We start from the raw sequence: 6,078 nt of genomic DNA, 5'->3' as shown, positions 1-6,078 counted from the left end.
GCGTGTGCGTGCGTGCCCAAGATCCCGAGAGGAGAATGGAGGAGAAGGGATTGCGGCGTAGCCATCCCCCCTGGGGGGTGATTTCTCACGTTCTCTCTATGTCTCTGTTTGTCTGGTGAGTGCACGCGCCCTATAGCAAAAAAAAAAAATAAAACCTCTTAAAAAAAAAAAAAAAGAATAACAGATTAGCACCTTGGGAAAAAAAAAAACAAAAACTCAAAACTTGCCAGTTCATGCTCATGCATGCCCAGAATCCAGAGAGGAAGAAAAATGGAGGAGAAAGGATTGAGGCATGACTATCCCCCATAGGTGGTGCTTTCTCATTTTCCTTTTTTCTCTCTTTTTTTCTTTTCTGCTGTCTCTCCTGTGAGTGCACATGCCTTCTGGCGTTAAAAAAAAAAAAAAAGGAAAGAGAGAAAGAGAAGAGGAAGGAAGGGAAAGAAAAAAAGAAAGGAAGGAAGAATAAAGGAGAAAGAATGGGAGAGAGAGGGGAGTGGGTGAGAGAGAGAAAAGAAAAAGAAGAAAGTAAAAAGACATTTTTAAAGGAGCAACTATAATTTAAAGGAAGGATCTACTAAGCAAAGTTCATGGAGGAAAAAAGGAAAAGAAAAAGACTGTGAAGGGAAAGAAGAGAAAAGACGGAAAATTAGTGTTGCAAATTAAGAAAAGCAAAAAAATTTCAGAGAGCCACAAAAACATCAAAGGTCTCTCTCATCAAAAAACAAAAACAAACAAACAAATAAAAGCATAGGGACCAGCAGTTTTCAATTGGCATAATGGCTATGTCGCTGGACTCCCACGTAGTCGACCGCGGTTCGCGTCCCGGACCTGGTGGCTTAAAACTCACGCTGGGCGCGTGTGCGTGCGTGCCCAAGATCCCGAGAGGAGAATGGAGGAGAAGGGATTGCGGCGTGACCATCTCCCCTGGAGGGTGATTTCTCGCTTTCTGTCTCTATGTCTCTCTCTGTCTGTCTGGCGAGTGCACACACCTTATAGCAAAAATCCTCTCAAACCCCCCCCCCAAAAAAAAATGTGCTATAAAACCTGGACTTTGCTAGACTAACAGAAAAATATCTCCTTACCCTTAAACTAGAAATTGTGTAAAGCATTTCATTAGTATAAAAATGAACAAGTGTAAAGTAAAATTTATAAAGAACGTTTGCAAAACATCAGGAAATTATTTCTTATACAATTCCAGCCTTCAGTGTGTCCCAGGTCATGGGCAAGTACATGCTCCGTGTACTCGGGTAGATCTCCATACTTGAACTGGAAACCGTCCCATGTAGGATTGCCTCACAGAGCATCATTTTATTGCTGTGCCATTGCCAGAACCCAGAGAAATACGAATTTTTTCTTTTCTTTCTTTCTTTTTAAGAGATTTTTGTTATAGGGCGTGTGCATTCAGCAGAGAGACAGAAAGTGAGAAATCACCCCCCAATGGGGATGGCCACACTTCAGTCCCTTCTCCTCCACTCTCCTTTTGGGATTTTGGACACACACACACACACACACACACACACACACACACACACACATGCACCTCATGTGAGTTTTAAGTCACCAGGTCCAGGACTTGAACCACAGCCGACTATGTGAGAGTCCAGAAACGTAACCATTACGCCATCTGCTGGTCCCCAGAGAAATAAGAAGTTTTAAAAATACTGAAGGATCATTCTTTACCTATCAGACTGGCAAAGAAAACAACCACCAAAAAGACAACACGTTCTGTTGGGGAAGCTGTAGAGAAATGGGCACCCTCAGTGTAATTTCAATTTAGACAAAAAATCTTAGCAACTTTTTTAGGCTTATTTTATTTCTTGCATGAAGAGAGAGCACAGCAAAGAGCACAAAAGAGAGTATGCTAGAGAAAGAAAGAAAGGCAGGGACCCTTGACAGAATCTCATGATACCACAATCTCTGTTCTGCAGCTCCATGTGTACCCGCATGTTTCAGGTCAACTCAGGATCCTAAGTAGCAATGGGTCCTGTGGCTTCCAGCACTTCAGATCAGTATAGTAACACCTGCACCATAGCCGCTGCACCAGCATATTATTTTGTTTGTTTTTAAGAGAGGTTTTCGCTATAGGGCGCGTGCGCTCACCAGAAAGACAGAGAGAAACAGAGAGACAGAAAGCGAGAAATCACCCCCCAGGGGGGATAGCCACGCCGCAATCCCTTCTCCTCCATTCTCCTCTCGGGATCTTGGGCACGCACACACACGTGCCAGGTGTGAGTTTTAAGCCACCAGGTCTGGGACTCGAACCGCGGTCGACTACATGGGAGTCCAGCGACATAACCATTACACCAACTGCTGGTCCCAGCATCATGTTTGTAAATTAAATTTATTTTTAGATAATTGCAGATTCACATGCAGGTGTAAAAGAAAACATGGAGATTCCATGTGTTCATTACCCAGCTCCCCTTAATCACATTATCCTACCAAATTATAATACAATATCACAGCCAGAATATTGACATTATTGTATCCGACCACCTTATTCTCCAGTTTCCCAAGTAACCTTTTGTAAGTATGTGTGTGTGTGTGTGTGTGTGTTTAGTTGTATGCAATATTATCACTAGTGTAGTTTGTTTTGTTTTGTTTTGTTTTAATTTTGCTAGCAGATACATGCACTCACCATAGAGAAACAATGAGAGGGAGCATGAGAAACCCCCCCTCCCCCCGCAGGGGGTATGGTCATGTCACAATCCCTTCTTCTCCATTTTCCTCTTGGGATTTTGGGCACACATGCACATGTGCCTGGCATGTTTTCCAAGCTGCAGGATTGAGGACTAGAACCACGCTGCAGGCAATGTGGGATCCAACTGTCTTCACCACCATCCCCACGTCACTGGCTGGCCCCACATGTGTAGTTTCGTGTACCAAGTCACCACCACAATCAATATACAGAAAAGTTCCCTCACCATAAGAATCGCTTACTTTTGTTAATATATTTAAAATCTCCATTTTTTTGAGAGAGAGATTTTTACTATAGGGCGTGTGCACTCACTGAAGAGACAGAGGGAGATACAGAGACAAAAAGTGATAAAACACCCCTCAGAGGAATGGCAACTCCACAATTCTTTCTCCATTCTCTTCCCGGGATTTTGGGCATGCATACACATGTGCCGGGCATGAGTTTCAAGCTGCCAGGTCCGGGACTCGAACTGTAGTTGACCACATGGGAATTCAGCTCCTTAACCACTTGCTGATCCCCCAAGTCTCTATTTTCCTCATGCCTCTGTGCTGACCACTAGGAAAATTCAAAATGTCTTATTTCAAAGCATAAGTCAAATCATGACACTTTTTAGGAAGTCACAGAGTAATATCCAAGGCTTTTACAATTGCCTTCCACATATAGGAGATTGGGTCCCTGTATCCCTCTCTGAATTCATTTCTTACCTCTCTGCCTGAGGCGCACTCTGCTATGGATACATGGAGTTCTTTGCTGTGTCACAGTCACACTTGATATGCAAAAACACACTGTCTGTGTTTCTGCATTCATTGTTCCTTTTGCCTTGAATGCATTGACCTCAGGTATATTCCTTTGGGTCTCTGTTCTAATGTCACCATTTTGATTAACCTCTCCTAACTACCTCATATGAAATAGTACTCTCTCTCTTTTTTTTTTTTTTTTTTTTGAGAGGTTTTTGCTATAGGGCCTGTGCACTCACCAGAAAGACAGAGAGAGACAGAGAGACAGAAAGTGAGAAATCATCCCCCAGGGGGGATGGCCACACCGCAATCCCTTCTCCTCCATTCTCCTCTCGGGATCTTGGGCACACACGCACACACGCCCGGCGTGAGTTTAAGCCACTGGGTCCGGGACGCAAACCTCAGTCGACCACATGGGAGTCCAGCGACATAGCCATTTTGCCATCTGCAAGCCCCCAAACAGCACTCTTTAGCCTACCACTACCCATTCTTCACACCTTGCTTTATTTTTCTTCATAACACCTATTGTTATTTAGTATCACACACACACACACACACAGTTCTTCAAAAAGTTCACAGAATCTATATTATGAATAAAACTATGCACAGATTTCAAAAAATTTTGCACCAAACTAAACTTGCACTTCCATTCTAATTTTCCATGAACTTTTTGTAGTCCCCTCATAGAGTCATCATATTTATTTTGCCTGTATCCTCCTATTGTAATGCAGGCTTCATGAAATTTGTCTTGGTCGTTCCTACATTTTTAGCACCTGAAGAGTGCCTGAGCTTGTAGTAAACTAATACTTGTTGGAATGAAATGAAAGAGAGTGAATCTAACGCATAAAAACCATTTAGTATAGTAGTGGTGATGGAGGAGAGCCCTACCTACTGGAGAAATGCAGCCACATATGTGATTATGCAAAATGAAGAACAAAACATTCATAAACATGTGCAGTTGGATCTATGATTGGCTGATCTACCTGTCTGTCTAGGTCTCTATTGTGAAAAAGACACACACACGTAGGTCTATGTATGCACAGAAAATAGGTCCAACAAGATAGGTCCCAAAGTGGGCACAGTGTGTAGCTGACAACTTGGTGCCACATCTATTATAGATCCATGTGCCATCCTTTAGCTTTGGCAGACTTTGCTGCTAAAGTTTGGACCAGCAAACTTTAGACCTTGCCCCTAGGCACCATTATCTACTATCTTATATGGAACGGCCTGGGGGTTTACTTCCCTGCCTCTTAACAACTTCTAGACAAAGATTGAGAAAAGTGAGACCACCTGGAATGCAGCATCTTGCCTGGAAACAGAAAAAGAAACCTTGAGGTGTTGCTGGCTATATCATTTGTGGGAGCCCATAGCAAAATGAATGTAAGGGTACCGGCTGCTTTCTTCAAGAATTAAGTGAAGTCCTGGGACCAGCAGTTAGCGTAATGGTTATGTCGCAGGACCTGCCATGTAGTTGACCACAGTTTGAGTCCTGGATCTGGTGGCTTAAACTCATGCCAGGCACGCACCAGGCACGCATGCATGTGTGCCCAAGATCCCAGGAGGAGAATAGAGGAGAAGAGATTGCAGCGTGGTCATCCCCCCTGGGGGGGGTAATTTCTCACTTTCTGTCTCTCTGTCTCTCTCTGCCTTTCTGGTGAGTGCATGTGCCCTATAGCAAAAACCTCTCCAAATAATAGTAATAATAATAAATTTAAAAACAAACAAACAAACGAACAAAAGCTAAGTGAGTCCTGCTAAGTAGGGGACCTGCACCAATGCATAGTCCACATGCCCACATATCTGACCTTGTTCTGAGCTATAACTTATGCTCCAGATGTCCAGAGGCAGTGAACAGAATCTCTCTCTGTTTTCCCTGAAATCACACTATTTCTTGGATTCTTTCCAGTCGTGTGCTCCCCACTTCCAACTTTAATCATTTCTTCTGGGAGTGCCTGTTTAATAAATCATTTGTACCTGAATTTTTGGCTAAGGATCATCATTACGAACAGTAAATGTGTTCACAGTGTAATTGAGTTCATGTTTAATAGAATGCTGATTAATTCACAGTTTACCGCTGTTGGAATGAAATGAAAGAGAGTGAATCTAACGCATAAAAACCATTTAGTATAGTAGTGGTGATGGAGGAGAGCCCTACCTACTGGAGAAATGCAGCCACATATGTGATTATGCAAAATGAAGAACAAAACATTCATAAACATGTGCAGTTGGATCTATGATTGGCTGATCTACCTGTCTGTCTAGGTCTCTATTGTGAAAAAGACACACACACGTAGGTCTATGTATGCACAGAAAATAGGTCCAACAAGATAGGTCCCAAAGTGGGCACAGTGTGTAGCTGACAACTTGGTGCCACATCTATTATAGATCCATGTGCCATCCTTTAGCTTTGGCAGACTTTGCTGCTAAAGTTTGGACCAGCAAACTTTAGACCTTGCCCCTAGGCACCATTATCTACTATCTTATATGGAACGGCCTGGGGGTTTACTTCCCTGCCTCTTAACAACTTCTAGACAAAGATTGAGAAAAGTGAGACCACCTGGAATGCAGCATCTTGCCTGGAAACAGAAAAAGAAACCTTGAGGTGTTGCTGGCTATATCATTTGTGGGAGCCCATAGCAAAATGAA

This window comes from Tupaia chinensis, unplaced genomic scaffold, assembly GCF_000334495.1.
Source record: "Tupaia chinensis unplaced genomic scaffold, TupChi_1.0 Scaffold148646_1, whole genome shotgun sequence".
Lineage (NCBI taxonomy): Eukaryota > Metazoa > Chordata > Mammalia > Scandentia > Tupaiidae > Tupaia > Tupaia belangeri.
This window is presented reverse-complemented; position numbering follows the sequence as displayed.